Source organism: Rhinoderma darwinii, chromosome 2, assembly GCF_050947455.1.
Source record: "Rhinoderma darwinii isolate aRhiDar2 chromosome 2, aRhiDar2.hap1, whole genome shotgun sequence".
NCBI lineage: Eukaryota > Metazoa > Chordata > Amphibia > Anura > Rhinodermatidae > Rhinoderma > Rhinoderma darwinii.
Window position 1 is genome coordinate 447,098,518 of NC_134688.1, and position 19,004 is coordinate 447,117,521.

The 19,004-nt window shown below is 44.0% G+C and overlaps 1 long non-coding RNA gene across 2 annotated transcripts in view; it reads left to right on the forward strand.

The window, feature by feature from the left end:
• Nucleotides 1-19,004, forward strand: part of LOC142743592 (uncharacterized) — a 365,206-nt gene that overhangs the window by 177,113 nt on the left and 169,089 nt on the right. Inside the window, exons 6-7 of one of the 2 annotated variants that reach the window (XR_012881591.1) lie at nt 11,039-11,105; nt 12,559-12,774. This is a non-coding gene — a long non-coding RNA (uncharacterized LOC142743592). The remainder of the gene's footprint in view (nt 1-11,038; nt 11,106-12,558; nt 12,775-19,004) is intronic. The other variant, XR_012881592.1, reaches the window with a different exon arrangement.

Here is a 19,004-nt window from a genome sequence, read left to right on the forward strand (position 1 = left end):
TGTACGAGGTACCAAACGCAGAGCAGGAGAGTAGTCAGTAAGCCAGGGTCAATATGAAGCAGGGACAAATAGTTCAAGAAGCAGAGCCAGGAAACAGGAGAATCACAGGCAAAGGAGGAGCAGGAGTGAAGGTATAAATAGACAGAGGGCGGGAGCTAGCTCCGTCTGGCCAGGCTGTGATAGGCTCTCCCACTCCTCAGCCTCCCAGCCTGATTGGTAGAAGGAGGGGTCACTCGATCAGACTTAGGAGCGGGTGCAGACTGACTAACCACGGACGTCGACACAGAAGCTGTGTCTGGCAGATCCTTTACATCATCTTTATTATTTATTGCGATTTTCCAATTTACCTGTAAAAAAAATGATTATTTTTGAATAAGTTGTGCAGAAAAAAATAATAATCAGGCAATCCTGGAAGGTGCTTATTAACTGACTGCATGCAGAGTTCTTGGAAAAACCATGAGGAACTCATATAAAAAGTATATTGCCAAATTGTATAATTTTAATACACAAACAATTATTTACTAAAACCGGAATATCCCTTTAAGGCAGGACCCCAGTAATGTGTTTGACAGTGGTTGTACTAATGCTTACTATAGAGGCAGACCATGCCATTGCTGTGAATCATATGCAGAGCTCCCCCTAGTGGTGGCTGCAGGCAGTCAGTTTTATCATGAACTGTGTGAAGGGAAGCAGGGGATTTAGAGTTGTATTTGTTAATCTATGTATGCCAGTTGTCTGGTGTAAATACATTGAAAAATGAAGCACCTGTTCCATGGGTAAAGTTGGTGAGGCGGGGCACAGTTTTTTTATTTTTTTAAAATAAACAATCCCTACACTTTTCTACTGATAAATATGTTACACGCTGCACAGGGGAGAGACAATACTATCAGTGGCGTAACTACCGCTATAGCAGTCGTAGCGGCTGCCACGGGGCCCACAGCATGAGGGAGCCCGTGCCACGCGCCGACACGGGCCCCCCCATGGCCGGAGGCTCCGCTAGCAGGGGTTGTTCCTACAAAACACTTGCATCCCCTATCCACAGGAGAGGGGACACATGTGTGATCGCTGGGACGCCCAGCGATAAGGAGAACGGGGGACCGAAAGTCCCCCGAAGTTCTCAATGACAAACCTCGGACTTCCGGGGTCTGTGTCGGCAGCTCCATAGAAATGAATTGTGCACTTGTCGCGCTTGTGCGCATGCGTGACCAGCGCACCTTTCATTTTTATTGAACTGCGCAGACGCCGGAAGTCCGAGGTTTGCCATGGAGAACTTTGCGGGACTTTAGGTCCCCCGTTCTCCTTATTGCTGCCAGCGATCACACATGTATCCCCTATCCTGTGGATAGGGGATGCATGTCTTTTGTAGGACAAACTATAGGCCGTTTTTTTTTTTGGGGGGGGGGCTATGTAGCGTTATCTACAAGTGGGGGGATCTGTATGGCGTTATCTACAGGGGGGGGTCTGTATGGTGTTATCTACAGGGGGGTTCAGTATGGTGTTATCTACATGGGGGGTCTGTATGGCGTTATCTACAGGGGGTGGTTCTGTATGGCGTTATCTACAGGGGGGTCTGTATGACGTTATCTACAGGGGGGACTCTGTATGGTGTTATCTAGAGGGGGGATCTGTATGGCCTTATCTACAGGGGGTCTGTATGGCGTTATCTACAGGGGGGCTGTATGGTGTTATCTACAGGGGGGCTGTATGGCATTATCTACAGGGGGATTTGGGGCTGTAAGATGTTATCTACAGGGGGCCTGTAAGGCGTTATCTACAGGGGGCTGTGTATGGCGCTATCTACAGGGGGCTTTGTATGGTGCTATCTATAGGGGGCGCTGTGTGGTGGAATCTATAGGGTGGCACTATCTACAAGTGGGGGTTGTCTGTTACCCAGCGGAGCGGGGGCCCCAGTCAAAAGTTTGCTATGGGGCCCAGTCTTTCCTAGTTACGCCCCTGAATACTACCCCTGTAAAGATTTGTTAAAAATTACGTAGAACATGAACGTAATTTAGGAAGTGGGACAACTAGGCCCGAGGAAGCATAAGCATGATTATGGTGGTTAGGTGAAGCAGGGGTTATAAAATGGTGCTGGCCGCATGGCCAACGGCACCAGCATGTCTGGGAGAGGAGTGTGAACTCTTTGTTCACTGTGAGATAAGTGGAAGAAAGGGGAGTGATAGTGGGAAGAGCTAGATGAGCGCATAAGTAATGAGGATAGGGGAGGGGGAGCGGGATAAGGGTTTATAAAACCAGAAAGCAGAGGGAGGTAAGGAATTACTTACCAGGAGAAGAAAAGACCCACGAAAACCCTCCCTTGTTAGAAGTAATGGAATGTTATGTTATGCTATGTTATGTGATGTAAACCGGATCGAATCGTAGCACTGCACTCCTGCCAAGAGCGGTTTCGGTGGTGGACCACGGCGAGTTTACCACTAGCTATACGGCGGGGTGAACTCGCACGTGGGGGGGCACTAGTTATACAGCAGGTCCCCAGGATGTTTTGAGCCTGGGCAGCCACGAAAGCTGGACGGTGGTCCAGCGGCTGACTGGGGGGGCAGCCGTGGAGTGGCAGGGGGCACGGCTGTCCTGGTTTACAGGATGCGAGCTGGGGGCAGGCGAGTCCCAGCTCAGGGAGTGCCGTGTCGCGATTGAGGTCAGGCTCCTCCTGCGCTGTATTGCCTATGGTTAATGTTTTTAATAAATCGTGGCGCATGCCACAATTTACTTGCCAATTTAAAGGCATGGTGTTGCCAGAAAAACATGTTTTTTTTTTTAAATTAAACATTTAGTGTGTGGGTGATTAAACATTATTCAAATTTTTTTTTTTTTTTTCACGAGTCAGGAAATATTATAAATTATTTCTAATTTATAATACTACCCATTTTTGGTCACTAGATGGAGCTATTTCCCAAAATTGCAGCATTGCAAAATTGGGTTAAAAGCCCTCGCTCTAGTGAGCTCTCAGCATCCCCCCCCTCCTTTATCCTGGCTAGTGCCGGGATAAACGAGGGGTTTGAACGGTGTAACCTCCTACACTGTGTGTCGCCATTTTTTGAGCTAACACACAGCGTAGTAGGTTTACATACAGTAGTAAACACACACAAACACGAACATACATTGAAATCTCTTACCTGCTCCTGCCGCCGCGGCTCCCTCCGGCCCGTCCGCTCCGTTTGCTGCCGCTGGTCCAAGTGCACAAATCCGGAAGCCGCGACCGGAAGTAGTAATATTACTGTCCGGCCGCGACTTCCGGTCCACAGGAAAATGGCGCCGGACGGCGCCAATTTCGAATTGGACTGTGTGGGAGCGGCGCATGCGCAGTTCCCACACAGACGCCGTACACTGAAGTCAATGGGACGGGAGCCGTTCGCAGTCCCTATGGGACTGTGGCTGCCGTATTCCATATCTGTATGTGTCGTTAATCGACACACACAGAAATGGAACAAAAAATGGCAGCCCCCATAGGGAAGAAAAAGTGTAAAAATAAGAAAAAGTAAAACACAAACACACAAATGAATATAAACGTTTTTAATAAAGCACTAACATCTTTAACATATAAAAAAATAATTTGTGATGACACTGTTCCTTTAAGACTGTTGTGTTTTTAATGTTTAAAGTATGTTACTAAGGGTTTAGCACGTGCACACCTTATAAAAAATATGTATATGAGCTCTCAGTGGGGGGGGGGGGCATACTATTTTGCTATGGGGCCCTATAATTTCAGTGTTCTGGATGGTGTATTCTTTAGCAGGTACTATGTGTCAGGTCTGATGTAGAAAATGATTCCTTACAGAATGCAATTAACCAGGGTACATGAATTATAGGAATTCAGGTACGCTGCTAAGGAGTGTTTGTGAAACATTTTGAATGGATCATTGAATGTTAATGGAGTATGACATGACGTAACTGGAGACCAGTATGAGGTAAGTAAAGCAACGTATCTGCATAATGATTCTACATTTAGTTTAGATTGTATTGTGATGTAAACTGGAAAGGGATTTACGTAGGTGGACTGGACACGTATTGATTTAAAAGTAATAGTTTTAGGAGGTGGTGTTAGGCTGTGTTCACATCAGCATTACCCTTCCGTTGACGGGTTCCGTCGGAGGTTTCCATCAGGTTAACCCCTTAACGGAAAGGCAAACTGAAACCTTAGCTTTGTTTTCCTCACCATTGATCTCAATGGTGACGGAAACCAAGCTAATGGTTTCCGTTTGTCACCGTTGTGACAGGGTTCCGCCGATTTGATGGAATCAGTAGCACAGTCGACAACGGTGACAAACGAAAACCATTAGCTTGGTTTATGTCAGCATTGAGTTGAATGCTGAGGGAAACGGAACCTAAGGAACTTCCGACAGAACCCCTCAGCGGAAAGGAACGGTGATGTGAAAGGGCCCTTACAAAGGTAACACTATAAATGGAGCACTATGTATCCAATAATTACGATATCTTTACAATATAATGAATAAATTAGTTGTCATTTATGAATGTCATGTCAATAACTTAATGGTTTCAGCCAAGATCCGGAATAATGCCGTCTGCCGCCCGTCCAGTGTTGATATTGCACAGCTAAAATCTCTAGCTGATCTGTAAAGTCCATTTTTCGGCTAATCACCGTTAAACTATACATATGACAGCAGATTTACTAATACTGTCTAAGATTAAGATAGTGTAAACTCAGAGAAAGCAGTTAGAAGGTGCGCCAAATTTTTCAAAGCGCGGCACGCTGTATGATATATTTGGCGCATCTATCTAGACATACTAGACACTTTCTCTTCCTTATACCACCTATTAGTTGGCTTAGTTTTTGCCAATTTTATGCACCAAAAGTTTGTGTTGTATTTTGAGCCACGCCCCTTTCGACAAGAAATATAAATTAGAGGAGATTAGAATTAACCTCTTCACTATCCCATACAGCCAGAGCTATTACCATTAACCCCTATATTACCCTAGACCACTTGGGTTATTACAAGTGGGTGTCAAAACCAGCGATTCTCCTGAGGTGGAGCTACCTCACAGCCTCTGACGCTGCCCTATCAGCATGAAGCTGCTTCACACAGTGTGAGAGACTGAGGCTGGAGGGATGGGGGTAATCACTTCAAATAGCCATATATTCAGCTGTGGACCACCTAAAACAGCGGTTCTGGCTGTGAAACAACTTCAGATATCACCAGTTGAAAACACAGTCTGGAATGGAAGCTGTATAATATATGATCATGCTGTGTTGCTGGGCTGGGAAGGGGAGAACTGTATGACGCTGATTGGACAGCGTCATACAGAAAACATTACACCTCCAAGAGAAAAAATAAAGATTTACCTCCTATTTGGCAAGTATAGCCAAATTACCATATTTAGAAAAATGCTCATAACTTAGCAAATAATAAACATTTTTTTTATTTTTTTTTTACTCTGTAGTTATCAGCATCATAGTGCCTATTAGATTAGTTTGGGGATAGGACATTAGAAAACTAGTGACAGATCCTCTTTAAGCCACTCTTGACCACCAGGAATACTAGCTTTTAACATCTAAGCTAAGTAGTTTTAGTGGTGTCGTCAACGTATCCTGATGGCATAACTTACCTGTAATATCGAACCGCAATTTCCCTTTCTCCGCATATAACACATTAATTACGTTATTGTTTGCCTTGTATATAAGGATTACTTAAAACTGTTCTGTAGTATTTGACTATTGCTTTGAGACCTTCACAGCCTTCAAATATTGGGACTGATGGGAAATAAGCTAAAATGATCCAAAATAGTGGCGTAACTACCACTGCATCAGCCATAGCTGCTGCTACGGGCCCCGCGGCATGAGGGCCTCCGTGCCTCCAGCCAGTACGGGCCCACGGGCCACCCCCATGGCCGGAGGCTCCGCTAGCAGCCACTATGGCTGCTACAGCACGACGTCACTGAACACTACGGCAGAGCAGGGAGGCATCTCCCTGCTCTGCTATTAAAGTGGTTGTTCCTACAGAACACATGTATCCCCTATCCACAGGATAGGGGATACATGTGCGATCGCTGGGACCCCCAGCGATAAGGAGAACCGAAAGTCCCCCGAAGTTCTTCATGAGATACCTCGGACTACCGGGGTCTGTGTCGGCAGCTCAGTAGAAATGAATGGAGCACCTGTCGCGCTAGTGCGCATGCGTGACCAGAGCTTCTTTAATTTTTATTGAGCTTCCGGACGCAGACCCTGGTAGTCCGAGGTTTCTTATAAAGAACTTCAGGGGACTTTTGGTCCCCGTTCTCCTTATCGCTGGGCTGTATGGTGCTATATACAGGGGGTCTGTATGGCGCTATATACAGGGGGCTGCAAGGTGCTATATACAGGGGGGCTGTATGGTGCTATATACAGGGGGGCTGTATGGTGCTATATACAGGGGGCTGTATGGTGCTATATACAGGGGGCTGTGTATGGCGCTATCTACAGGGCGGCTCGATGGCGCTATATACAGAGGGCTGTGTATGGCACTATCTACAAGGGGGCTGTATGGTGCTATATACAGGGGGCTGTGTATGGCGCTACCTACAGAGGGGCTGTATGGTGCTATCTACAGGGGGCGCTGTGCGGCGGAATCTACAGGGAGGCACTATCTACTAGGGGTGGTTGTGTAGCACCCAGGGGAGGGGGGCCCCAGTCAAAAGTTTGCTATAGGGCCCAGTCTTTTCTAGTTACACCCCTGATCCAAAACATCATATGTTAGTATGGGGTTTGCACTAGGGGAAGAAGAAAACAATAAGTAAGTTATTATGCTGTATGCCTCATATAGATATTAGGAAATTGATGCATTTCCATTTGGTAATTGAAAAGGTTGCAGTTGGATTTGAAGGTGATGTTGGTAGTTTAGTTCATATTTATTAGATATGTAAATCATTCAGAATAATTATTAAATATAACTGCAATATTGTAGAGGGAGTAGTAAAAGCAAAAATATAAAGGACTTATGGCAAGGACTTATAACTATTACTCTTACTGTAGACAACGTTTCTCTATATTAGAACATGTGACGCTGACATAAGAGTCACCCCCTTAGGGACCCCTGAAATTCCTCACTTAGGAACAATGGTAGAGTGCTATTGAGTATTAACTGAATCTGGGAAGAAAACTGTAAAACATGCTGAGAACTGGTGGATGTTGAGGACTGAATTTGGCAACCACTGCTCTGGAGTATTTGTTCCTATTTATTTAAAGAGGCTCTGTCACCAGATTTTACAACCCCTATCTGCTATTGCAGCAGATAGGCGCTGCAATGTAGATTACAGTAACGTTTTTATTTTTAAAAAACGAGCATTTTTGGCCAAGTTATGACCATTTTTGTAATTATGCAAATGAGGCTTGCAAAAGTCCAAGTGGGTTTGTTTAAAAGTAAAAGTCCAAGTGGGCGTGTATTATGTGCGTACATCGGGGCGTGTTTACTACTTTTACTAGCTGGGCGTTGTGACTAGAAGTATCATCCACTTCTCTTCAGAACGCCCAGCTTCTGCCTGATCACTGCTATGACGTCACTCACAGGTCCTGCATCGTGTCAGACGAGCGAGGACACATCGGCACCTGAGGCTACAGTTGATTCTGCAGCAGCATCAGCGTTTGCAGGTAAGTAGCTACATTGACTTACCTGCTAACGCCGAGGCTGCTGCAGAATCAACTGTAGCCTCTAGTGCCGATGTGTCAGACACGATGCAGGACCTGTGAGTGACGTCACAGATCTGCACTGCCAGAAGCTGGGCGTTGTGAAGAGAAGTGGATGATACTTCTCGTTAGAACGCCCAGCTAGTAAAAGTATTAAAAACGCCCCGATGTATGCACATAATACACGCCCACTTGGACTTTTACTTTTAAACACACCCACTTGGACTTTTGCAAGCCTCATTTGCATAATTACAAAAATGGTCATAACTTGGCCAAAAATGCTCGTTTTTTAAAAATAAAAACGTTACTGTAATCTACATTGCAGCGCCTATCTGCTGCAATAGCAGATAGGGGCTGCAAAATCTGGTGACAGAGCCTCTTTAAGAAGTCATATTTTCAATAAATAAGTTTTTTGAGCATAAATTGAGGCTCTTCTATTGCAAATGTGGCTCCCATCAAGACAGTTAAAGAACGTAGGAGTCATTAGGGTTTTGATAAATTAAAATGGTAATTCATAAAGGGACCATATATCACATGCTACTGTACACACCGTTCCAACAATCACAAACGTATGAGACTTATAGATGCTCTTCACCCAGGGTCGTTCCATTAGGCAAAAGAAGACCATGCCAATGAGCCTGAGAAGGGCATCTTCAGCTTAGTATTAGTTCCACATTGAAGGTATGTTCACACGGCTTATTTTTGGCCGTTTTTCAGGCTGTAAATGGACAAAAAACGGGCGAAAAATCGGAAGCGTTCTGTTCCGACGAGCCGTTTTTTTTACGCAGCCATTTGTGAAAAACGTCCGTGTGAAAAAACGGCTGCAAAAAATAAGTGCATGTCACTTCTTGAGACGTTTTTGGATCAGTTTTTCATTGACTCTATAGAAAAACAGCTCCAAAAATAGCCGTAAAAAACACAGCGAAAACGCTAGTTAATTAAAAAAACTTCTGAAAATCACGAGCTGTTTTCCGTATTTTCAGAAGTTTTTTTGCTAAGCGTGTGAACATACCCTTAGGGCTCATTCAGACGAGCGTGATTTTCGTCCGTGTGCTGTGCGTTGAAACCGCACAGAACACGGACCCATTGATTTCAATGGGGCCATTCACATATGCATTGTTTTTCACGCATCATGTGTCTGTTACGTGAAACTCATTACATGTCCTATATTGGTGCGTTTACACGCACCTAGTCACCCATTGAAGTCAATGGGTGCGTGAAAACCACAGACAGTTCATCCATGTGCTATCTGTGTTTCACGCATCAATTACATAAAAAAATGAAGTGCTTGCAAGTGCGTGAAAAACACATGTAACATGCAAAGCACACTAATGCAAAAATCAACGCACACGACAGATTTACGTGCATTTTTTACGCGCGTAAATCCGTCACGCTCGTGTGAATGTAGCCTAAACTTCATACAGTGCAGGTGGAGTGGAAGTCTCCATTCAGTAGCTTCATAGACGCAATGTTGCTCTATGCTGCAAACACTGATAAAGAAATGCTTAGACCTTATTCACACGACCAATTTTTTGACGGCGCAAGAAACCCGACTGTCAAAAAATGGGACATGCCCTATTTTCGGCCGTTCTCCCGACCACACGGCTCCGATAGAATGGGGCCGGGTAATACACGACCATCACCGGAATGTGTCCCAAGTGACGGCCGTGTCTTCCGTCGCTCGCTCTCTCTCCTTCTCCTCCTCACAGTGCGAAGTGCATGTGAGGGGAAGGGTATATTTTTGCTCCCTTTAGGAGCGGAATCCCCAATCCCAGGCCACAACTTCGGCAACGCTCTGGCCGGGGATTGGGGATTCCACTTCAGAAGTGCCTGTAGTCACAGTGTCCACTGTGACCCTGTGGCCGGTGTTTCCGCTCCAGGAGAAGTCCCTGACTTCACTGACACAGTGACGTCAGGCACTTCTGAAGCGGAATCCCCAACCCTGTGGCCGGTGTTTCCGCTCAAGGAGAAGTCCCTGACTTCACTGTGTTCATATATGAACACAGTGACATCAGGCACTTCTGAAGCGGAATCCCCAACCCTGTGGCCGGTGTTTCCACTCAAGGAGAAGTCCCTGACTTCACTGTGTCCATATATGGACACAGTGACGTCAGCCACTTCTGAAGCGGAATCCACAACCCTGTGGCCGGTATCTCCGCTCCAAGAGAAGTCCATGACTTTACTGTCCATATATGGACATTGAAGTCAGGGACTTCTCCTGGAATGGTGGCGCTATCTACAGACAGGTAGGGGGTGCTGTCTAGAACTACCTACAGGGGGCTGTGTGGCATTACCTATGGGGGGGCTGCGTGGCATTACCTATGGGGGCTGTGTGGTATTACCTACGAGGGGTTGTGTGGCATTACCTACAGGGGGCTGTGTGGAATTACCTACAGGGGGCTGTTTGGCACTACCTACAGGGGGCTGTGTGGCACTACCTACAGGGGGCTGTGTGGCACTACCTACAGGAGGCTGTGTGACATTACAGGGGGCTGTGTGGCATTACCTACAGGGGACTGTATGGCACTACCTACAGAGGGCTGTGTGGCACTACCTACAGTGGGGCTGTGGCAGTATCTACAGAAGGCAGTGTGTGGCATTATCTACAGAGGGAAGTGTGTGTCAAAAAATGTACAAATTAAATTCATCCGATTTTAAAACGGACAGGGAAAAAAATGGATGCAAAACGGGTCAAAATCGGCCTTTAAAAACGGCAACACGGAATGGAATCGGTACAGATGCAAAACGGCCGGGAAAAACGGTCCAAACCGTCAGTTTTTATCGGCCGACACTCGGACCCCGTCGTGTGAATAGAGTCTTAAGCTCTGTTCACATCTGCACCTGTTTTTCTGTTCCATCATAGGAATAAATAAAACTGTAGTGCTGGGTTTGTTGCATGACGGGCACCAACAGCGCCCAAAGCAGCCTATTGATTTTAATGGGTTCTATCGGGTTTTTGTCATGGTGAACCTAGTTTTACTGGAAAAAATGGCGCAGCATGCCGGCACAGATCTGAACACAGCTTTAGTCTACATTTGGTAATCTTTGGTTATAGTGCTGGCCCTGGCCCTTTAACTCCGGCACTGCCTTCACCTAAGTTCACAAAGATTTGATTAATACGACAGCGAGAGAATAATGTGATTTCAGCATGGCTAATTCTCCTTGTCCTTCCATACTGAGCTGATGATCTTAGTAATCTGAGACAGCCTGGTTGCTATGGACATACTAACTGACAAGTCTATAGTTGTTTTGCAGACTATCCTTAGCACTGGATAGGGACTGTGCTAGCAATAGAACAGAACTTGACAACTATAAAAAAAAAAGAGAACTTTCTATTATATATTGGATTAATCTAATAGACAGGAGCCTGTAGATTTATCCTTCTTAAACCTGTCTCTTGTTCAGCTCCAGGATAGCGACAGGACCTAGTGCAGCGCCGCCGAGAGCTGAACAAGATCCAGAAGCAACGTGGGTAAGTATATTGTCTGGTCTGGGGGATTTTTTTTGTTTGATTATTGGTCTGAATTAAGTTCGGCTATGTTCACACGGCAGATTTTGCTTGGTGGGTACCGCCGCATAATCGGACACAGAATTATTCCTGCCGCCCAAACCAATGGGAGGTTTGGACAGAATCCGCCAGAAGATTGGGCAGGACGCTTCTTTTGTTCGCTAGCTGAAAAAAGAAGCATCCACCTCCCATTGAAATGAATGGGAGGCAGAAATTCCGCCATGTGAACAGGGTCTTAGAGGTCTGGTCTGGGGTCTAACAGTTATAAAGGGGTCTGATATAAATATAAGGGGTCTGAATATATTTAGGGGTCTGGGTTCTGAAATAAATTAAGGGCTCTGGTCTAGGGTCTGATATTAATAAAGGGGATCTGGTCTAGAGTCTGAAATAAAGGAGATCTGGTCTGGAGTCTGAAATAAATGTAGAGGGTCTAAATATAGTTTAGATTTTTTATATAAGCCATGGCACTCAAAAAGGTCACTCCCACTCCTACTTTTGCCGTAACCCGCTGCTCGAGTATCATCCTGTAAAGGGCTCTCCCTGGTTGACATGTCTGCATTTACGATCCTATACAACTCCTAACGTTCTAAGTTTCATGTGCATCCAGAAGACACCTACACAGGTTTAGGTTAAAACTTCTATGTCACAATGCAAAATCTACACCAGGGTGGGGTGAGGGTGACCCTCCCCCAGGATGCCCTCCCCTTAAAATGTATTTTGAAATTTATAATTCTGCTGTCCTCTTGCATGGCAGAGGCCTTTGAGCTCCCTAAGGCAACAAGGCCCAGGTGCAGCTACATCCTCTGTACCCGTATAGCCGTGCCACTGGGCATATTACATAATTTATGCATACACGCCACTACATTTATCTTTACAAAGCCCTAAGTGTGCAGGTTTTTGTACCTTCACACTTGACCTCACGTCCTGACTTGTGAGATGAACTCACACAAACCATGAATCATTTTGGAATATTTTCTGGCATGTAATAGAATGCAAAAACTTATGGTTACACCTCCTTAGAATATTTTCTTTCCGGATTCGCTTACTTAAATTTGAGTAAAACAACTCTATCATTTATTAGATCCAGTTTTTCATGTAACTGCGGAGATTATTAGGGAGAAGAACAACATCTGGGTATCGCCAAAGGATCTGGAATGTAATAAGCATGTCTAATTAGAGGTTCTGAGAAGTCTCTGTAGGGTAAAGGACTCAGAAGTCAAACATGACTAATGTAGACTTGTCAAAATACACAATCCCGGCCTTCCATCACAACGCTCTTAATAATCGCTGGCTATAAATAACCGCACAGGTACAATTGGTCATTGTGCTGCAGGCGTTTCAAAGTCTATAAAGAGTTAAATATCTGCCTTGTACATCTGTTCCACTGTCAAAACCGGCTATTTTCTTAACTTTCCAGAATAAAGGACTCCATTGTTCTTCCGAGTTCCTGAACTTGAAGATGTAGTTACTGCCATCTGGTGGGGGAATTAATAAGTCATCTTTGAAGAAGGAATGTGCTGAGAAGGGGATATTTCAGGAAAGCATCTGGAAGCCTGACTGCTAATATTCATGTATTCACTATCACGCTTTCATGATTGACCGAGGACGTGCGACACGAACTGCTGCCGTCAACGTAAGTGACTCACGCTTTACTTATTCTTATCGTTACATCTTTCTGTTTATTCCACAGAAATAAGATCCTTATCGATTCTGAATATTTAATATTGTACTAAGCAAAGCAAATGCATCCAGCGCACTTCATAAAGTTTCAACCTACAAACTACCTTGTAGCATTTCATGATGTGTATGTGCGTTTTTATCATAGTTGAAGTGCCGCAATATAACACGTTGGTGCATCACATGATGAAACCACGTTGACTGATGTAAGCGAAGTATTCCAAGTACAGTTCAACAGATTTATGCAATATTAACGGAAAACACCAGGTGGCAGCATTGAAAGCAGGATTTTTTTTATGATGAAAGCTGTATGTGATTGTACAGGTAGACAAATGGCCAGAACTGCAGTTGTTATTATTATAATTTGTTTTAATTATTATTATTTTTTTTATTATTATAACTATTATTATAATAATATGAATTATTATTTTTATTACAACTATTATTGTTATTATTATTATCGTTATTATTATTGCTAATAATTGTATTATTATTTTCTATCATGCCACACAGCCCCTCTAGTATATAGTGCCACCCTACTCCTCCCTTGTATACAGTTCCACCCTGCTCCCCCTTGTATATAGTGCCACCCTGCTACCCCTTGTATATAGTGCCACACTGCTCCCCCTTGAATATAGTGCCACCCTGCTCCGCTTTGTATGTAGTGCCACCCTGCCCTCCCCTTGTATATAGTGTCACCCTGCTCTCGACCTTGTATATAGTGCCACACAGCCCCCCCCCCCAAAAAAAAATTGTACTTTCCTTGCCCCGTTCCTGCGATGGACGGTGCGCTGCACAGGTTCCGGTCGGGGCACATGTGCCGACCACCGTGATGCAGTGACGTCATCACGCCGGCCTGCATAGGGAATCTTCCCAGCGCCTTATAGGCTGCAGGCCTAAAGTGGCCTGCATCCTCAAGGCCGATTCAAGCTTTTTTGCTGCCTGTGGCGAAAATTTAAATGGCCCCCCAGATTTTCATTCACATCCCCCTGGCTGTTCTATATCACTACCAGCCTCCTCAAACTCTTGCGGATGCGCCATTGCCTTATACTCCCCTGGCTTGCGCGGTGCAGCGATGAAGTCGGGCAGAGTACACCTCGCACGGTGCGTGCCCAAGTAGTACAACGCAATGGTGCATCCGAGAAAGTTGTATCAGCCAGGGGGATGTCAATCAAACATGGAAAGGTGGGTTTGGAGGCAGGACTATGTGACTCTTCACTGCCCCATGACCCTTTAATGAGTAATTAGCATATAGTGTGCGCCGTTTTAAAAGTTGATTTAATAGATTTTGCTGCATCTGAAAACAACATACAGGGGAATGTTTGGAAATATTGTCAGGTCATGTATTGTCGCATGGTGGCGGTTCAAGGGGTTAAAACTACCAGACAGGTTCCCATTAAATATACAATGAATTAAAAACAATTCCATCTGCCCAGTAATTTTGTTATTAAAAATATATCCTATATAATTACAGCGTCAGAAGCAAGCTCATAAATATATACAGTATCACAACCAAGCTCAGTACATAAATACAGCACTAGAACCAACCTTAGTACATATATACAGCACCAGAACCAAGATCATACATATATACAGTTCCACAGCCCTGCTCTGACATATATACAGCACCAGAACCAACCGAAGTACATAAATACAGCACTAGAAGCAACCTCAGTACATAAATACAACACTGGAACCAATCTCTAACATATATACAGTATTAGAACCAAGCACAATACATATATACAATACAGGAACCAAGCTCAGTACATAAATACAGCACTAGAAGCAACCTCAGTACATAAATACAACACTGGAACCAATCTCTAACATATATACAGTATTAGAACCAAGCACAATACATATATACAATACAGGAACCAAGCTCAGTACATAAATACAGCACTAGAACCAACCTCAGTACATAAATACAGCACTAGAACAAAGCTCTGACATATATACAGTATTAGAACCAAGCACAATACATATATACAATATGAGAACAAACCTCAGTACATAAATACAGCCCCAGAACCAAGCTCAGTACATAAATACAGCACCAGAACAAAGCTCAGTACATATATACAAGCAGAAAATTAACCAAATTTATCACGGTGGCGCACACTGTGTGACAGATTTGGCGCATCCTTCTAGCCACCCCACAGTTGGGTTACTTTATACTATTACATCCTGCCCAAATTATGGCACATGTCAATTATACTTCTGGCGCATTTTACGAATCCACTTTACAAAAGCGTCTAGTGAGGCGCAAAAAGTCTAAAACACTTAATAAATGTGGCACACGGCATGTACGCAGTTTTTAAGCTAAATTTAAAGTCAGAATTCGGGTGCATTTTGATTAGTAAATCTATCACAGCGTAATAGTGAGAAGCCTCAGGGACTCTGTGGACCCCCGTACAGCGTCTGTGGCCATGGTCCTCTCCATAGGTGACCCTACACTTTACCGGTATGGCCTCAAACAGTATGACTTGAGTTATATCCTTATGTCTAAACTGTAATTTGTATACATTTCTGAATTTCTGTAGCTCACCCCAGTGCTGTCTACAGAATACAGGCTATCCATGACACCCATATTTTGCCAATGGAGAAGGAACGGAGACAGTTATGATACCCGGGAACAGCAAGAAATTTTATTTTCCCAGATTGTTCTCCCTTGCTTGTAATAGGAGTAGCACTTACTAGATACGTGTTTATAGAATAGCTATTAATGCAATTCCCTAATACATATACAATAGTTTACCATTAGTATCCCACAGCCCGCCACCTGCCAGAGAGTCTGTAGTAGATGCAGCCGTCCATAGACATAATACTGTTGGTGCCGCAGCTTTACCTATGAAAAGCGTATTGTTTATTGTCCTTCCAGCTCATTTCCTGCATCAGGCTCCGTAATGATAAGCTGTCCTCATTTAACCAGCATTGCATTTTTTTCTGATTTGTGGGAAGTATAGGACATTGAAATGTAAAACCTTGTGTCACAAAGGCTCCGATGACCCCTGATCTCAGCTTTTTATATGTCTCTTGATGCTTGTACAGTGCGAGGAACAAGAGGCACCGTGCATGCTGCCGCTCCCCTGCTGGGCTGTGTCATAGTGGGTAAAGCTGGGGTTCTCTGCGCCTCTTTACTTCTTGATATAATGCTGGGAAATGTGGGTTTACATCTGGTTCGATTTTCCAGCTGTTTTCAGATCTGCAGGGCAAAGATATCCATTAGCCTGATCTATATACACTCCTCAACACTGAAATTACAACACCAAGAAGAAAAAGTTATGGAAGTGTGGAAATCACTGGATCGATAGACATGTTAATGATATGCAAATTATAAAAAAAATGGAAACAAAATATTCCAAACATCTTGATTTATTCAGTATCAAGGATGAGCGCCACGCACAGAAATACACGCACTTACACGCATCGGCACGATATCAATGGGGTTATTAATGGATGTCTGGGGAATGTTATGCCACGCTGAACGCACTTGGGCACGCAAATCATCAAGATTGGCTCCTGGCAGCTTCCTTTGCAATTGCCGACCAATGACGTTCTAGATCTGCTCGATGGGAGACCGGTCTGGAGATGCTGCAGGCCATGGTAGCACGTTTAGGCCACACAGTCTGCTCACAGTAGCACGAGAAACATGCAGTCTGGGGTTGTCTTGTTGAAAATGGCTTCTGGGACACTTTGGAGAAATGGCAATACCACTGGTTCCACAACCAAATCAATGTAACGCCGAGCTGTTAATGTACCTGTAATGAAGACTAGGGGGTCCGGCTACCCTATATTATGCCAACCCACACCATAATCCTGGGAGTAGGACCAGTGTGATGTTCCCTTGTGAAGGCCTCTTCATGGCATTGCCCACATGGTTTCCAGAACAATCTCCGGCTATCATTGCCTCCGAGACAAATGGGGGAGTCATCGCTGATGAGGTTAGACCTCTATTCCAGCCTCCATTGCCGTCTTGCTGGGCACATGATATCCTTTGAGAGCGGTGGCATGTGGTCAATGGAACACCTGTAGCTGAACGTCTGGCTCGTAGCTCAATGTTGTGCAAACGCCTTCTGATGGTTTGTGTCAACACTGGTTGCCGCCCCAGGCTTGGGATGTGACGTTCAATTTCACTTGCAGTGCAGAGTGGATCACTACACGCCATTCTTCCAATCAGATGATCCGTCTGTACCTCTTGCTGTCATTCCCGTTCGTTGTTGATCTCCCAACTACTGGGGCACACAACGTTGAACAGTGCTGACATCTCAGCCTAGGCGCATAGCGATCTGCAGGAGTCATAAACCAAGGTCTCTCAGTTCAAGGATTCTGTCCCCCTCAGTTTGCGACAAGTGCTAATAACTTGCACGTTGACAAACAGGAGGCATCACACAATCATCCCACACCACTTCATCAGATTTTTGAGGTTTCATGTGGCTAAAAAACTTTGCTTTCAATCTGTCTTTTATGCCCCTTCCACGTGCCACAGATTGGAGGTAGGTGCTTAAAATTTTTATAATTTACAGATTTTAGCGACACCCGCTAACCTTACCTAGATTATTTTATAGTTCATTTATAGCATAAATAATCAATATCAAAGTTGAGTAACTTTGTGCATACATTACATTCCTTATCTTGTACTGATCCTGAGTTACAGCCTGTATTATACTTCAGAGCTGTATTCACAAGTATAGTCTTTACACCAAGCACAGTAATCTGGTCTAGTAAAAACTGTTTCACTGCATTATGGGAGCTAAGTTGTTAAGGATGTGTAAGACCACAAGTTTGTCAACTGTTTCCAAGAACAGGCAGAATTATGAATGCAGCTTTGGAGTATAATACCGGCTGTAACTCGGGATCGATACAAGTTAAGTAATGCAGTATTTACAAAATTAGTCAAGTGTTTATATAGATAATTTTTTATATAAGAACTGGAAAATAGAGCTGGAATATGAACATACCCTTTAACCCTTTCGCTGCCTGGACAATTTTCACACTTTTGAGAAACACAAATAAAACCTGGATTATAAAATAAAAGAAAATCCTATTATACCTCCATATCCATATATTTTCTGAAAGTAGACACTTTGCACATTGCAAAAAAGCCAACAAGCACTATACAATCCTAAATGCCCTTATGCAATTTTACACCCAAGCATAACGTCTTGTAAAACAGAAAAAATCATATTTGTGGCATAAAGTCTGACCCAAGCAGAGCCTGAGAAAATCTACAAAATCTACCAAAAATAGGAAGTGCAGTGTTCATATATGACGATAACGCCTATGTCTACATGTACATAGCTTTATATATTCACCAGAACAGATTATACCAAAAATCCCCAAGATCCAGATACCAGTAAACATCTGAGATGTTTCCAGGCGTTCAGCCCCCGTATTTTCAGCCGGTTTTTTTCGGGGACTTTACGGCCTGAAAAATGGCTGAAAATAAGCCGTGTGAACATAGCCTAACAGGCTGTGATCTTTCTTCCTGCTCTCACTTGCAGCTCCCCACCCCTCCCTAACATAGACACAGAACCAGGAAGTAAAACTTTCCATGCTGCTTCCTGACTTCAAACGAGTGCTGCACCCGCATATTGCACCTAGAATATTGAGGCTGGTATCATTTGAAAGTTCTAGCTAGAAACGCCAACTAGGAAATGTTTAATTTTGTTCTATCGGTAAGTTTTTCATTTTAGTTGCATCGCATTTATGCATAGACTGCAACGGTCAGGACAGTGATGTGTTTTGGGCAGGCTATGCTTTTTCTCCAGATAAAATGCATTTGTCCTCTTGAAATCTATTTTCTTGACTTTAAACATATAAGAGCCACTTAGATATCAAGCTGAAAAAAGGCTAAAGTTTTTAACAAACTGGAAATCTTGTGCAAGGGAGACTTATATCCTGGAGTATTGTCTGATATATATGAAAAAATGAGCACATAATGATTCTTTGTACGTTAATGCAAATAAAAAGAAGCCGAGAGAGTCTACAAGTGCCACTTACAAACGGCTTAGTTACAGCAAGAACACTTGACCCCGCACACTGTGCGATGTAAACACGACGGTGGCGTAATTAGTCAGCGCCATATATAAAAATCGCTTTATGAGCTCTCAGGTGGGTTACTATTTCGCTTCACCACTTCCTCCAAGATTCCTTTTTTCCCCCATATGGTTAATGTAATTA